The 17,282-nt window shown below is 36.2% G+C and overlaps 1 long non-coding RNA gene across 1 annotated transcript; it reads left to right on the plus strand.

The window, feature by feature from the left end:
* Window positions 1–472: 472 nt before the first annotated feature.
* LOC140162113 (uncharacterized) lies at window positions 473–6,392 on the plus strand. Its single transcript, XR_011860194.1, has 4 exons — window positions 473–660; window positions 3,272–3,541; window positions 5,389–5,453; window positions 6,212–6,392. It is a non-coding gene; the product is annotated as an uncharacterized lncRNA (long non-coding RNA).
* The last annotated feature ends 10,890 nt before the right edge of the window (window positions 6,393–17,282 follow it).

Raw genomic sequence — 17,282 nt, forward strand, 5'->3', positions numbered from 1 at the left:
GTGACATCATTATTTTAAGTAAAACAACGCGGCGAAGCCGAATTGTTTTACGCCGAAAATAAAGATGTCGCGTGTTATATGAGAAAATAGATGCACAACAGCGGCTAAAAACATTACCTTTATTCTCATTCTTTTAAACACTTTCAATAAATATATTTATCATAAATATACCAAATTTTAATCAAATAAAATCCTACATTGTACAAGGAATTACCTAAGGCTTATAATCGATCAGTCCGGTTCAAATAGTGCATACGAGTATCGCGTCGACTCCCACGCGCTAAAGTGTGTGATATCGTGTCATATCACACGGGTAAGAACCAATAAGATTAAAGAACATTCCCAAGAGTTTAAGAATAGCTTTTATCAGACGACGAAGTATATTTTAGTTATTACAATTTGACTGTGGTTGTTATTGGTTATCCAATTTTATGTTTATACGTTTTATTGCAGCTTTGTGCCAAACAAAAGATGTCAAAAGTTATGGGTCCAGAAGGATACAAAACTCTGATTTCCAATTTCCATTTCCACGATTTCCTGCTGGAGTTGACAAGTTTACCTTTTCCATCAGAGGAGCTGGTGATGCTCTAATTATTTTATCACCCACAAACAGCGGTCTTCAGAATGATGGACCATCTGATATTGGCGTTCTCAAGATAGGTAGGTTGTAACTTGTATGATATGAATAAGTGATAATAATAGATGTGCAATGCTGAGACGAAAATACGCCGTAGAAGTGACGTAGTTAATCGGACTAACTACCATAGCAATAGATGAATACAAATTTGACTATACCGCCCTGCACTACAACGTTCATGTTCATGTTTAACGCGCCCTCAATACATCAGGGCGCAAACGATCCGGTTTATAAAAAATGGCGGACAGGTATTTCCCACCAGGCACCAGTGACATGCTTTTTAAAGAAAGGCTACTATAAATTTGATATGGGAATGGCTTTTTGCAACAAAAATGTCGAAATTAGAGTTGTTGTCAATAATACGAAGACAATGACAGATGCAATGTATGAAATTATCAAGTATAATTGACATGCCCGGCGCATCGAGCCAGTCTCCATCTGCATAACATGATTTTCGCCCTCTATAAGTCAGGTCGCAAATTTAAATAACAATACGCTATTTACATAACAATGGGTCACATGCTAATAACTGACTGTTGCCGAATCCAGGAAATTGATCTATGGTTACGGCTGTATGTACATGCTAAGATCAATCAACCCAATGTTCCGCTTCAGTAACTAATTGTACCTAATACGCATGAGCAGTCTGGCGCGACACTTAAAGACCTCGCTTGGATCAAAACAAACTTGACAGGATGGACGTGTATGTGAATTGGGAACAAACGTGTTCTTCAAACTACATATTATTGAGACTTACATCACGATTTTTAACCATTGCAATACATTAAGGAAATAATATACCATGTCATGTGCAACTTTAAATTTACCCAAGTTTTTGCATTAATATGTAGTTTAAGGGCAGAGTAATGGGAGAGAACATGGACCTTTTCGAGCTTCATTATTTCTGAATTGTATGTCCAAAGTATATAAAACTATACATTTTTGGAAAGGAAATGAGTCAAGGAATCCCATGGTGACGTCAGATTTGTTCAAAAATCTCAAGTTTTTGAAAAAATCACAAAAATTCACTTTTTTAACCCAATTTTTTGTGACAACTTAGAAAAAAATCCGTTCGGAGTAAAAAAAATTCAGTTAGCTTTTCATGAAGAAGAGACATGAACTTAGGGAAGGTTTTTTTATTTTTTTGAAATTCGTCTCTTTTTTCGAAATATTGAAAAAAAACGTGCAAAAAAGCCATTTTGTCACATTATTAAGCTAAATATTGCACATCATGGTGTATATTTTTGTTTAAAACAAATATTTTGAAAAAATGAAAAAACCTTCCCTAGACTTTGATGTACTCTAGAGGATAGTGCAAAAAGTTTACCCTTTGCTTGCATATTTTTCGAGTTATCTTGTCACAAAAATCGCGCAATATTGTCAAAAGTGAACTCTGAGAAATCGACGTTTTAGTAAAAAAATGTCAAAATTATGCACAAAACGTCCTTAAATTTTAAAACGGTAAGACTTTCACACTTGTAAAAGCTGTATCTGGTGCATGGTCTAAATATGCATCTTTTTGCACCAATGAATCTATAATCTCTGCTTTCAGTGCGCCAAAAATAATTAAAAAATCTAAGTGGCATTTTGACTGCAAATTTTTGTTTTGTTTACACCACATTTGCTGGCGTTAACAACATACCGAATGCGCCTTGACTGCGTTGGACATACGCGCAGAGTTGCGCCGCGTCACGCGACGCGAATCGCGCGCGTAATCACAATATTTCGCATTCGCGCATTTCTGACTCATTATTTCCCGCCAATTTACTAAGCTGTCTTGAGCCATGTGACTTTTTAGAGTTGAAAAGAGTGAAAGAAATCAAGCAAAAAGACGAATAAATATTAGCAAGTCGTATTTTATCAGTTTCAAGTGAAAGAATACATCTTAGTGTTGATAAATATCAAAAAATCTCAAATTCGGTCGTGGACGAATGTGTCTTCCATTACTCTGGCCTTAAAGCACAAGTTTGTCAATCCTGTCAAGTTTGTTTCGATCTGAGCATGCACATAAAGCCGTAACAGACCTGGCTCATTGCACACGGGTGAATTGGGTCGTGCTTCCGATCTCTCTTGGTATTTTCGTCTCAGGTGCAATGCATTGTGGGACAGTACAGTTGAACTCTGACCTATCGAGAAAATTGCTTTCATGATTATTAATTGGTTATTTTGTTATTGCAATAATGTTATCAGTAAAATTATTTACATAATTAATATGTGAGAATATAATTTTTATAATCATTTTACAAAAGGGTAGATTATTTTATTTTGTGAGATTTTGATTTTACTGCCATAAAAATCATCCGTTTTTCCTTCATCATGACATTCAAGACACAAACTCGTGTAAGTAAAAACTGGTATGGCAATATAAGCAAATTAGTTCGATCTTTGAATCGACCATCGATGCTCGGTCAATCCTTATTATTTATGAAATCAATTGACTATTGTTATTATTGTGATAACATTATGAACCTTTGCCTGTATTGATATTGACCAATATAAATTTAGCATTAATTCTGATTAACTGTCAGTTCATTAATAACAAGCATCGAAGCAGCATCGACGGTCGATCCAAAGATCGAACAAAATTCGTTTCTGGTGCCTAATGTTGTTTTGTCTTCCTTGTTTGTCTTAAAGTTATCGGCGCAAATCGCAATAAAAAAACGTCATTGTTGTGCAATTCAAAGGGGGAGTGGAAAGCATTCGACACTCCCAATATTTTGAGCTCAGACGAGTCAAGAGAATTTTTCGTTGAACTTCTTCCTGACAACCGTCTAAAGTTTGGTAGAGTTGGGCAAACAGCGTTGATAAACACGGATTTGGATGATTTGTGTCCAGTGAATCTGCATTATCTTGGCATAGCATCTGGTTATGGTAGCCGCACTCTATGGGGATTTTGCTCGCAAGGTAAGGATACTAGAATTACTATATCCAACTGCATGACAGAATTTTAAACATTTATAGAGAGTTTTTCTAAGATGACGTGTCAAGGTGCATCTTTGTATACCTTGTCTGCGTACGAGTGCACTATTTACAACACCTGCACTGATAAACAACAAATACAAGTGGCGCACCATACTGCAGTTACTGTCCGTTTTCCTATACACAATACACAGTGCGCTCACCATTGACGCGCGACCTTTACAAATAGTGTATGTTAGAAGTATATTGCATTTGCCTAGTTAACATCACTGTGTGAAAAATAACCGGCCAATATTTAAACTATTCTCCAAACTTCTAGCAAATATATTTCTCTAACATGACCTAAAATTACAGCTAGGTTAGATGTTCACAAATAGTCGCACTTTCGTAGAATATGAGTTAGGGCAAAGCATAGCTAGCTCATAGCTAGCCAACTCCCCGTGTTAATTGAATGGAGATTTGACCGAAAATATTGAGCTATATTGGTAACGGACCGCTCCGTCCTGAAGGATGCCACAAAAAACGGTACAAGCTACATTTAAACTATTCTATGAAATTCTAGAAAATATAGTTTTGTAACATGTCCTAAATTTTTAGCTAATTTAGGTGTTTGGAAATAGTCGCACTTTTGTGTTTTAGGAAGGATATGTAAACGACAGATAACACCAAAAATATGAAGACATTATTTCCAAACCGTGTTAAGTCAACAATCATTTTGTTGCTCATTTTCAAGAATGCTGGTTAACAAAAAGCAGGCCATTGTCTCATTTCGTGAACAAAGGTCCACATACCATTGTTTCCTTGCGTTTCCTTTATAATCAGTTACCCAACTGAAGCTGTATTATAGCACCTCATAGCGATACCGCACATATAAAACAGACACATGTGCACAACCAGAGAAGATCCGATTTAATCAGTTGAGCTGTTTCAATGAGTGTTATCTTGGTTTAATAGCTTTTAATGGGGTTTAAGTCCTGCAAAGGTCGAGATGAATTCTACTGTAGACATGACTGCATCATACCTGGTTATTTGCATAGCATTTATAAACTAACCACAGGTTGTTACCCAAATCGTAAGGTCCATCATCAGAGAACCAACAAAACTCAAAGACATCCAAGAAATTAAAATTAAAGAAAAAAAAAAGTCGTGTACAATCGTGCAGAATATTTCAAATGTCGGTCAAATTATATTTCCAATTGCCATTTTCAACAACTCAACTTATGAACATGACATATCAGTTCTTTAAGTATTAGCCTATTATGTTGCATATAATAGCTCTCTCTATCTCTCTCTTTCACTCTCTCTCTATCCTACCCTCTCTCTTCCTCCCTCTCTCTCACGTTCCTTCTCTCCCTTCTCTCTCTCTCCATCCATTCCTTTTCCCCTTGCACTACGGCTAAGGTGGGGGGGCACATCTAACTTTCTGTTTGTTCCCTTCAATACTTCATAGAGTCCAATCGCTCTATGAAATACTGCCAACCATGAATTTGCAAGAATTTACAGCATAGCCTACACATCACATGAACATGACATATCGCAACACGGTGGCCAGTGAAGGTGTCCAAAAGTATTAGCCTATTATGTTGCATATAATTTATAGCCCTCTCTCTCTCTCTCTCTCTCACTCTCTCTAAATCTCAGCCTCTATCTCCCTCCCTCTCTCTCACGCTCCTTCTCTCCCCCTCTCTCTCTCTCTTCCTCCATTCTTTTTCCCCTTGCACTACGCCTAAGGTGGGGAGGGGTAAGCAATTTTCGCCTCCCCGGCAGCCTGTACGACACTGCACGGTAGATTCCCACTTGCAATAAATAAGATGTATACAAATTTCTTTCAGAGTCGGGAGGTTCGGTCGGTGGATCCAAATAAAAAGCAGAAGCTGAATTGATTATTGCCCACTAGGTAAGGAAACTAGAACTAAAATTGAAGAGAGGGAGAGGTTAACCAACTTGATGTGATGAAACAATACTCAGAACGCTAGTCAGTCGATGACTATTGTTATACAAGACTCACTCAGTCATTTAATGTGGTGAGCAAATCTTTCACCTTCCGAATTAATTGACGATGTAGGGTATGCAATGTCATGAGATTTTAACAATATTACTAATTCAAAAACAAAGTATACTTCCTTGACTCGGTAACGTTTTTTGACGATAATTTCTATGGCGTGATGTCTAGGACTGTCTTGTTTTCTTGGGTACTTCTGTGACTTGGGCCAGCTAATTACATGATCATGGCACTTTCCCAGCAGTCACCTGATTAGAAATATGTCGTGAGCGCCGGACTTGCCACAAGGCCGAACACTCCCCGGTGTGCCCGTATGCTGTTTCCCGGACGAGCCCCCATAAATGCAAGCAAGTGCTAGGTCATCTGTCCAAGGGCCAAGTCGATTTTAAAGAAATGGATTTGTTACCCACTAACAATGCTAACATCCCTCCGGGGTCAATATCCATTCGTGGTTAACTTGACCGTCACATGAAATTGCTTGATTATTGTTTGCGAGTTCAATTATCTGAAACAGGTGGGAGAAGGGAAAGTAAGAATTTTTTCGCTGTACATCTTTTAGTTTAACAAACTTCAAATATCTTGGGTTTGTTATTCTTACATTTCAACTGTGTATTTTAACTTTGCTTTTCATTATCACACTTTTTCCTGAATAGCTCCAGACACGTTGGTTAAAGTTTTAAGTTCCTAAAAATTTTGGAATGTTGATATGGGTCGTGACTATCGTGGCAACAAATATTGGGATAATAAAGGAAACCACAGGGTCAGACAGAAGTGGACTAAACAAACACCATATTCGCATAACCAAACCGGCCTGGAGAACTACCCATTCACAGGACTACCGCGATTATTATTCCATTTACCGAAAATAATGATGTGACAGTTGTGGCGATTGTGCATTTGTCTTATGTTGGTGATTAGAATGAGTTAAAGTAAACAAAATGGAAAAATACGAAAAAGTGTTTATAAACAAGAACAAAATCTGTTAAAGTTTTGCTGCCGTTTAACAAATAATAACAAATGTACAGTCACCAAAATGGGCACTCTGTCTTGAAAAGAAAAATTGATCATACAGAGCATTCACTATCTATTATGCTTTAATACTACAGTGTGGGCCAAAAACAACTTTACCCAATTTCAGAGGGTGGTTGCTCGAATTGTAGAAGAGCTATTCATAATATTGTTACATATTCTAAATATATATATTTCTAAAAGTATGTGATGAAGAAATGAAAGCAAAAGAAGCTAAATTAACAAAATGGTGCTAGTTTTACGTCCGAGGGTCAAAAATCACTTTGTCCACACGTAATTCAATGGTATGTGTCCGATTGCTAGGAGTACGGCATACATACATGTATGCGTTAGGCGTAATTGGTAAACACGTTTGGCTTGTCTTTGAAAAGTGATGATTATTTTACATACATGAAAGAAAGAATTAAGAAATACAATCGATTTTAACCCCCATTTACTTGTCATGTACTGGAACTTCACTCCTGTCATTGACCAACAATTAGCATAAAAATTTATTACAAAGGTTTTATCTGGCACAATTTTTGAATTTTAAATAGGCCTTCGTGCATTTGGTGACTGCGTGACTTATTTCTAAATAGGTTTGTTTGCAAAGTGTCAAGGTAAGGCAATTCACAACCCAAGAGATGACTTTTATGGCAGAGGTATACTTAATTAAGAACAGAAAGCTTTTTGGTAGTGCAGCGTCAATTTCGGATTCGTTTCCCGAACGTAAGATCCCACCGAAACCTACCATAACTCTACATACGAACAACTTTCACAACCTCGGAAGTGTGATGAATAGATGCAAAGCACGGAGCGGACGTCCAAGAACTGGTCGTTCAGCTGCAAACATTGCAGCGGTTCAAAGGGAACTTGCAGCTAACCCCAGAGTCAGTTGTCGACGCAACAATTTGCCGAACATACCACGAACGCAATAAGTTCAAAAACTTCAAACTTTCTTGCATATAGATAACATTTCGTAATGACAAAAAAATCAGGTATGAGGTTACAATTGCTTTGCGCATATTTGAAGAGAATTGTGTTTTTCTTTGCAGCGTGAAAGCTACATATCATGACGAAATATCATAGCTTGACATTTAAATTGTTCATGTTTGATTTATTTGATTGTGTTATATAAAATTGCTGAACAAATTTGTGCGTATACTGAGTGGTTCTCATTCTTTATCGAACTCGCTATTGCAAGTGATGCTACGCGACAGCTAGTAAGCCTTCGCGTGGACAAAGTTAATTTTGACTCTTTGATTTAAAACTAGCGTCACGTTTTTAATTTAATACATTTTTGGATAGTTTTTTTCACCAAATACTCTAAAGAAGATGTTCTTTACGAATATGTGAAAACAATTTGCAGCAGACTTTTCAATTTTGAGATATGAACCTTTTAAATTGGGTAAAGTTGTTTTTGGCCCACACTGTATATTTAATACTAATTGAATTAACACGTTTAGAATACATATGAAACGGATTTTTCCTGGGGCATTATTATCCTACCACCGTCAAAAATAGGTATGTTTGGTTGACCAAATGTAAATTAAATCTTAATTTCCTTTTTCCTTCAATGATTTTTACCTATATATCTCAAATTGGGAAAAATTGATATGTCGGTTTTTGCATCTGAGTATATCAATTGAGGGTGGTCTTGACCCTGCAATTATGAAAACTTTTGGGCCTCATAACCATGATAATGTATACATATTTAGAATGGAAATGACTTGATGAATCCATCTGTGAGGTCAAATTTGGATAAAAATGATCAATTTTTGGAAAAAATACCAAAAAATTGTTTTTATGGGCCCAAATGTTTTCGGTTACCGTGACAAAAAATTTTGCAAAAATTATACAAATTATGATAATGTATACATATTTAGAATAGAAATGACTTGATGAATCCATCTGTGAGGTCAAATGTTGGTGAAAAATGCTCATTTTTAGAAAAAAAATCGCAAAAAAACTGTTTTATGGGCCCAAATGTTTTCGGTTACCGTAACAAAATAATTTGCAAAAATTATAAAAATTATGATAAAGTATACATATATTTAGAATGGAAATGACTTGATGAATCCATCTGTGAGGTCAAATTTTGGTAAAAAAGTGCTCATTTTGGGAGAAAAAAATCCCAAAAAACTGTTTTATGGGCCCAAATGTTTTCGGTTACCGTAACAAAATGTTTTGCAAAAATTATCATAAAAAAGCATGATTTTGGCCCAAATTTCAAATATTTTTGATGAAGTTAAAAGGGCATTTCATGATCCACAGCCTCATCCCCTCACTTTTCTCAAAAAAGTTGAGATTTTTATTTCACTGGAAACCTCTGGCTACATAATGTTTATGTAAAAAATATTTCTTGCAGATTAATTCGTTTAGCAAAGATATCGTGAAATTTGAATTTCGTTCTGTTGCACCAGAACAAAATGATAACGTATTGTCTATGGAACAGTGTAATACACATAATCATGCATAACTCGCAAACGCAAAATCGGAATCAACTGAAATTTTGGGAATATGTTTTTTCGTGGATATGTACTGAAAAATGTCATAAAAAGAGGATGCTAGGATCACGAAATACTCCTTTAATCAAAATTTAAAATAAAAACCATTCGTAGATATTTATATCTAGTTTTTAAAATTTGATGGAAAAAAAAACGTTTGGGGGATTTTCGCCATAACTGAGCATTTTTGCCCAAATTAATTTGTTGGATTTTGCTGGATTTATCAAGTTATTTCCATTCTAAATATGCGAACTTCTAAATATGTGATGTATGTTTTAGACCAACAATTCAGAAGTTACGATCGAGTCCAAAAAGTTTTCATAATTCCAGAGTTCAGATTACTTTATATTACATTATATTATTTGCATTAATGGCTAAACAGAAATGTGTTAAGTTCATGAAGTTGCCACGCGCAATATTAGTTTGTTAAAAGTGTTGTTGTTTTATTTGTGGCGTGACTCTTACACAGGTATCGAGCTCACGCTGTCCTCACTTGAGCGATCGATGTAGCGCCTCTCTTAATTACGTACTCTCAGTTTAAAGTGTTTTTTTTTATCCCCCAAAAGTAATGACATTCGTTATTTACTTTTTAATGCTTCATATTAAAAGCCTTGAGCTATGCCATTGTTTAGCCTGAATAATAAATATTTCTATATATCATTGGTAACGGATCTGTAAAATAAAAATTGCGTTTACTTGCAAAACATTGTGTTTTGTGTGATTACTTGTGAGTATTTGATGACCGGAGTTAGTTTGGGTTGCTTCGGGGCTGTGCAATAATTACGAGCCTTGAGAGGGTAAAATTTGGGGCCGGGTAATTTTTGTTGTTGTTGTATTTTGGCTAGCCGAAGGGGGTAGCAATTTTTGGCAAGCTGAGAGGGTGGGTAAGCGATTTTGGCACACATTCATGGGGCGCTTTTGAAAATAAAACGCTCTAAGGGACCGTTCACAAACACTTGTTGGGGGGCTGATGCAAAAAAATCGCCCCCCCTTTACAGACCTAAAAATGTCAGGCGTCCCCTTTGACATGAAAATTATGGGTCAACCCCAAAGAAATGCATATAAACTCAATTTTTCCAGGAAAATTTGTGGTCATTTTTTCAGACCCCCCCTTAGGAGGGTCAAAAATTTCAGACGCCCCTTCTTTTGCATCAGCCCCCCAACAAGTGTTTGTGAACGGTCCCTAAAAAGGCATACGAAAAGAGTACGGGAACGGTTATGCGACAATATGTAAATTTTCCTGCTCGCTGCGCTCGCGATATACAGACTTGACATTTAATATGGAATATTTTTTCGCAAAATTCCAAGACTGATCTGGAAGGGGTCTGCATAAACCGCACGGACTAAATATTAATTGGGGTGTGTCGGGACATGTGTAAAATAATGGTTTGATAGAAAACGTGTTTTCAATAAATAAAATTTCAAGGGCACCGCTAATGCTTTATTTTTAGAGAGACTGTAGATGTCTTCGAGCTTCCAAAAAGGTTATATTGGGACGATGTGCGCGCGTTACCCGCAAAAATTGACACTATTTTTGCCCATGATCGTGATGAAATGGCTTTATTGTGACAATCTGCGCGAGCAGCGCGGAACAAAATTTGTATTTTACATTATTTTGGCCCATGATCGGAGTGAATTTTGATTGAAAAGGGGCTCCTTGAACTTGTTCTTTTCCTTTGCCCTTTGGTCAGAGGGGCACTTTTTTCCTTCCATTTTTGTCAGGGGGGTAGTCTACCCCCTCCCCTTACAGGCTACGCTACTGCCTTGGGGTCATTCAAAATTGCTGAGTGCGTATAACTTTTAAGGGCAATATTTGTTAAAGCTCCTCCCACTTACAAAACTTGTAGATTACAAGTGCATGTAAGTTCTGACGAACACTTATTGGTATTTAGGTTCAGTAAACGTCACCTCAAACCTCAATTAATTTGATAATGTCAGAATAAATTTTACCACCACAAAAATCAAATTCAGTCTCCTTAAATTCGTCATTTTATTCTAAACTAATGGAAAGCACATTTTCTGTCAAAAAAAAAAAATTTACACCATCTCCCAACACACCTCAATTAATAATTAACCCAGTTTGAAATAAAATAATAAAGATATAAAAATAAAGAAATAGTTAAGATAACTCAGGATCTCAAAAACTCGTGATATCTGTTCAATTTTCACGATGTCAGTGTTTTGTAAACCCGTCCACTTTTTGTTATCTCGAGATCCTACTTTCGTGACTTAAAATCAGGAACTCACGAACTCAAGAACTCACGCACGAGTTCGTGACTTCTTGACTTAAAGTCACGAAGTTAGGATCTCGAGATCCTAACTTCGTGACTGAAGAGCTTGTGTTACAATTGCCATCATTTGATAACAATTAAACTACTGATGCCGTTCAAATTGAAGAGATTTCATGAGTTCATGAGATTTCGATGTCTTAATAAGGGTTATCTTTTACTATTTTGTTTTTTATTTCAAACTGGCTAAGTCATGAACACAAATTTGCATCATTTTAGTGAAAGAGCAGACCAGAAGGAAGTGGACACAAATTTCAAAGTTAAGTTATAGACAAGACAATTTTTAACACAACATAATAATATATCTCCGACTATTCAGTGATATATCAAATACTCTTATTTGCCAAGTATTTTTGTTCAGGTTCACATTTGCGCACGCAGCGCGAGAAAAGTTTTCACTCTTCAAAATACGGGGCATGGTCAAATAATATGCACCGACTAAAAATAATTTGACCCGTTTCAAACAACCACTTGGTGTTTTTTTTTTGTCCCGTGCGGTGTCAAATTTGACTACAAAAGTGGTTGTTTGCAATGAAACGGGGTCAATTTATTCTTAGTCGGTGCATATTTGACCCCGTATTTTTAAGAGTGTTCAGATTATTTTGTATTTTTTGCTTCAGGACTATTATAATGTTGATATAAAACACGCCCTCCTACGTGCCAACTTTTTAACTCCCCTCTTTTTATACCTAAACAACTTTTTACCCCCCCCCCCATTCAGAACTCATAAAATTGTATGACCCTACATATTTTCCAGCCCCCATCAAAGTATTTCTGAACACTTCCTTATACGACCCCCCCTGTACGCCACTGCTGCCCCCTCACCCCACACACACATACACCCTTATGAAGTCCTACACCGTCATCGTGATCAAAGGGGCCCATGCATTCAATTTTCCCCGATGGCTGTCACCGGGGGCTATCGGCGGCACTGATAGATTGGATTGTTATGACTCTGCTCGCTTGCGATACTTGACGATGACGCCCAATTCACACAAAAGCGCCCAAAATATTTCCAGTAAATCAATTACACCAGCTGACATTGCATTTTTATCGGCTAACTTGACTCAATCAGGGCCGTGACACTCGTATTCAATCCCTGTATAAACAAGATATTCCTGAAAAAAAATGGTGTCAGTTCCAATTTACAATGTAATTATTATTTTAATGTAATGTTAATGTAAAGTTTTGCACTGCAGCACTGACAAGAACATATAGTGCACATCGCCCCGTTATCTTCATGGCAGAAATCGCCATGGTAGATTGAATCCACCGCCACGCATGGCCATTATACATATCGACCTGTTTAATAGTTCAGTCGCATAATAGGCTGAAGGACATCTGACTAAGGCTACTGACAATAGCCCCGATTAGCTCGGTGACTAACCTTGCTGTGTGTCAGTCAAGCATGGTATGCCATAGGTCATATTCTTTTAGATAACCTTCACGATTGGCCTATACACTGCGCTATACATAAATAATTATGATCAATAAAAAAATCTGTGAGAGTATAGATTTTAATTAGCGATGTCTCAAGAATTTGAATATATATGATTTGGTTTATCGTTCATTATCGAACTCCATGCACACGTACATTGTCTTTACCTAGAACTGGCTCATTTCCTCGGACAACGAGGCAGCTACGCGGCATAGGACGCACGAAGCGCGCCCCATGTTACGCGGCTGAACCCACGACTCGGACAACGAGGCCTATTCATAGGCAAAAGCAAATTAAAACAAAACAAATGGGGAAAATGCCGGAATTGAACCCACGCCCTTCCGTTAACTGTCAGTCTCCTTATCCACTGAGCTATTGAGGTGTTGTTATTCTACGTGCACCTTTGTACTATAGATTCATTATAAACGAATAAAAAGTGTTAAAAACTAATCCACTTGTTTTATGCAATAATAATTGGCTTATTGAATAGAGAACCACGGTATTCAGACCTGTTCTTCACTAATTAGATTCCAAAACTTGACATAAATAGACAATTGCACGGTATGCAACCCAGTAAACAGTATAGAGACATAGTATTAAAATCTTTATTGTGTCTGCATACCGTAAAACTCATACATTGATATGATCTCACACCACCAAATCAGAGTCCCATAGAGATATGTGCTAAATTTGCCTTAAGAAAACGTCATTTTTTCTTCACAGGAGCGACTCAGTTTTAAGCGACAGCTATGATGGTTGAAATCAGCCCTTGCCTGATCCCTCTGGCTGGGAAAAAATATAGGTTGACCGTCATTATTTTTTACGACTGGCCCTCAAAGTCTACGATGTCTGGGAATTTCCTATTTTTCAGGCAAAACCATGCCGGTGTTTCTGTAAAGAAAAGGCGGCTTAAAATCATTAAAAGTTATTCGATCTCTCCCATCTGTGGTACACTTGCAGGAATTAATATTACTAATCATGACCAATCCAAATTTGGCTAAAATTATGCAAATTTCTGCTCATTTTAATGCTTAAATTCAGAATCAATGGGTTTTTCTGAGAAGTGAAATTCAAGGGCGCACAACCATATATACTATTTGGTGGTGTGAAATCTGAATGATGCAACATGTTTCTGATTATCCTTAATTTCAGACTATTTTAATCTAATTAACTTATTTTTAGCCTAATTTGAGCAAGAAGCTGGTTCAAAAAATTTTTTCAAGCAGAATCATTGTGTCTGTGACATCTGCTATCTACTGAAGATAGCATTGTAATTACCCTGTTAAAAATTCACCAAGACTTAGGCTTTCAGCAATTTACAGTCAAGAGGGACAAGTAACCAGGCAGACACACAAAAACAAAGAAGAACATGACCACAATGTCTGAATTATAAGTGTTGAATTATATGGCCTATTAGTGAAATCTTAAGTCAACCCCCCCCCCCCCCCAATAAGCTTACCTGATCCATGGACACATTTTATGAGCTCCACCATATACTGATGTACACTTGCAGGAATTAATATTACTAATCATGACCAATCCAAATTTGGCTAAAATTATGCAAATTTCTGCTCATTTTAATGCTTAAATTCAAAATCAATGGGTTTTTCTGAGAAGTGAAATTCAAGGGCGCACAACCATATATACTATTTGGTGGTGTGAAATCATATGGTCTAAATTATCCCAAACAAATCGAGTATCATTAAATAGCTCAATTGGTAGAGCGCGTACCAATTAAACGGAAAAGTTAACCGCACGGGTTCGAATACTACATGCTTTTTTAATTTTGATCCCGTTATTTTATTTTTCATTAGTATTTACTTCTACAGATAGATTTCTGATAAGTATGAAATATACAGTTTTGGTCAGAAGCTTTTGATAAGCATGATCGAAGCCTTTTGATATATTAGCTAGCTTAGTATGTGTTTGTTGACTTCAGATATGCAAACTGTTACAGTTTGCATATCTGAAGTCAGCTGATTACAAACTAAGCTAGCTGAATATTAAGCATGTTTTCATACTAATATCAAAAGGCTTATCACCAAGCCCTAGTATTTCATACTTATAGCAGAAGACATCATTGACCAAACACATTGTAAAATATTATTTCGATCAACAAAAATCTGAAATTTATTCTGTAGAAGTAAATACTAAGGAAAAATAAAATATCGGGATCAAAATAAAAAAGGTAGCATGTAGTATTCGAACCCGTGCGGTTAACTTTTTTCGTTTAATTGGTACGCGCTCTACCAATTGAGCTATTTTAAATCTCAGAAAGAAAGAAAAAGAAAGAAAGAAAAAAAAAAGAAAGAAAGAAAGAAAGAAAGAAAAAAGAAAGAAAGAAAGAAAGAAAGAAAAAAAAAGAAAGAAAGAATGAATGAAAGAATGAATGAAAGAATGAATGAAAGAATGAATGGAAGAATGAATGAAAGAATGAATGAAAGAATGAATGAAAGAATGAATGAAAGAATGAATGAAAGAATGAATGAAAGAATGAATGAAAGAATGAATGAAAGAATGAATGAAAGAATGAATGAAAGAATGAATGAAAGAATGAATGAAAGAATGAATGAAAGAATGAATGAAAGAATGAATGAAAGAATGAATGAAAGAAAGAAAGAAAGAAAGAAAGAAAGAAAGAAAGAAAGAAAGAAAGAAAGAAAGAAAGAAAGAAAGAAAGAAAAGTTGAGGTAAAAAAAGCTTTTAAACATATCGTACAGAAGAGGATAGGAAAAGTAATATTATTAAAAGATAGCGCTACAGAAGATTCGAACTCATGGCTATCATTATAACCTTTAGTTCACAAGTCACAGCCTCTACCGCTGCAACACGAGGAACTCTCTGAACATTTAATCGATTTATAATGTATATTAAGTTATTCAATGTACGTATGGTCCGTGGCGGCGTGATTGAAAACTTAACTGAAACGTATCAAACAGACATAATTTCATCGGTTTACTCCGAATATATTTGTTGGCAATGTATTTAGGGTTGTAAAAATAAAATTGGAATTTTGATTCATTAACTTCCCCACGGTCGACAAAATTTAAAGAAAGAAAATTACATTGATTTCTTTTTAAACTGATTGTGTCGACCGTTAGCGTTATACTTGGAAAAATGGAAAAAAAATGCCGGGAATTGAACCCACGCCCTTCCGTTAACTGTCAGTCTCCTTATCCACTGAGCTATTGAGGTGTTGTAATTTTACGTGCACCTTTTTACTATAGATTCATTATAAACGAATAAAAAGTGTAAATAGAAAAATGCACGGTATGCAAGCCAGTAAACATTATAGAGACCATGGAAGAAAGAGATGAGAAGGAACCACAACGACTTCGATCGGCCAAGTTTTAATCCGCATATCTATTGACGCATGAAAAGAAAAGCTATCAATGGTACTTACTTTCATGTATGATCCATTTACCGCGATCGATGCTTGGCGAAATAATTACTGAAAAAAAACTATAACAAACCCATCCAAGAACAAACAAACGCTACCCAGAAGTAAGATTATGGAATTTCACTGATGCTCTGAACTTGAATAGTAGCTTTGTTTTGGGATCTACAGTCAAACTGTTTTCTTGATCGTGTTATGTAGAAAATGTCTTTAAAACATCGAAAAGGTCATCAAAATCGGCCGTTTTTTTGCTGAGTTTCATCTTTAGCAAATAAGGTAAGATTTTGGTGACTTTTTCGATGAAAAATAGATGCAAAATGTTCTTAAATAATGTACAATGTTCCGGTTGAGTCCGGTACATGAAACCTGTGAAACCTGTTTAATTTAATAGTTTATATGTGTATAATCGTAACTAGCTAACTCGTTTCAGTGCCAAAGACTGCCAACTCTGAGAAAAAAGTCATCAAAGTTCGGGAAAATTGGGCGAAATGGAAGAAAAAGATGTAGGCCATCAATGACCGATGATCACGTCACCAGAGAAAATCCTATAGAGTGCTTGCACGGAAGGTCATTAGTTCAAATCATCCTTCAGACACGCTCCAGAAGACATGCAAATACATGGAGTACAATACCAATCACCTATTTAACGCGGGGTATTGATCAAAGTAAATCCTCATGAATAACAATGTCAATTAAATGTCGGTAAAGGGAGTGTACAAAGTGAATGCGTTCGTTGTGGTTCCTTCTTATCTCTTTCTTCCATGTAGAGACATAGTATTAAAATCTTTATTGTGTCTGCATACCGTAAAACTCGTACATTGATATGGTCTAAATTATCCCAAACAAATCAAGTAACATTAAATAGCTCAATTGGTAGAGCGCGTACCAATTAAACGGGAAAAGTTGACCGCACCAGTTCGAATCCTACATGCTCCTTTTTGTTATCCCGATATTTTATTTTTCCTTAGTATTTACTTCTACAGAATAGATTTCAGATTTTTGTTGATCGAAATAATATTTTACAATGTGTTTGGTCAATGTTGTCTCCTGCTATAAGTATGAAATACTAGGGCTTGGTGATAAGCC

Source organism: Amphiura filiformis, chromosome 10, assembly GCF_039555335.1.
Source record: "Amphiura filiformis chromosome 10, Afil_fr2py, whole genome shotgun sequence".
Lineage (NCBI taxonomy): Eukaryota > Metazoa > Echinodermata > Ophiuroidea > Amphilepidida > Amphiuridae > Amphiura > Amphiura filiformis.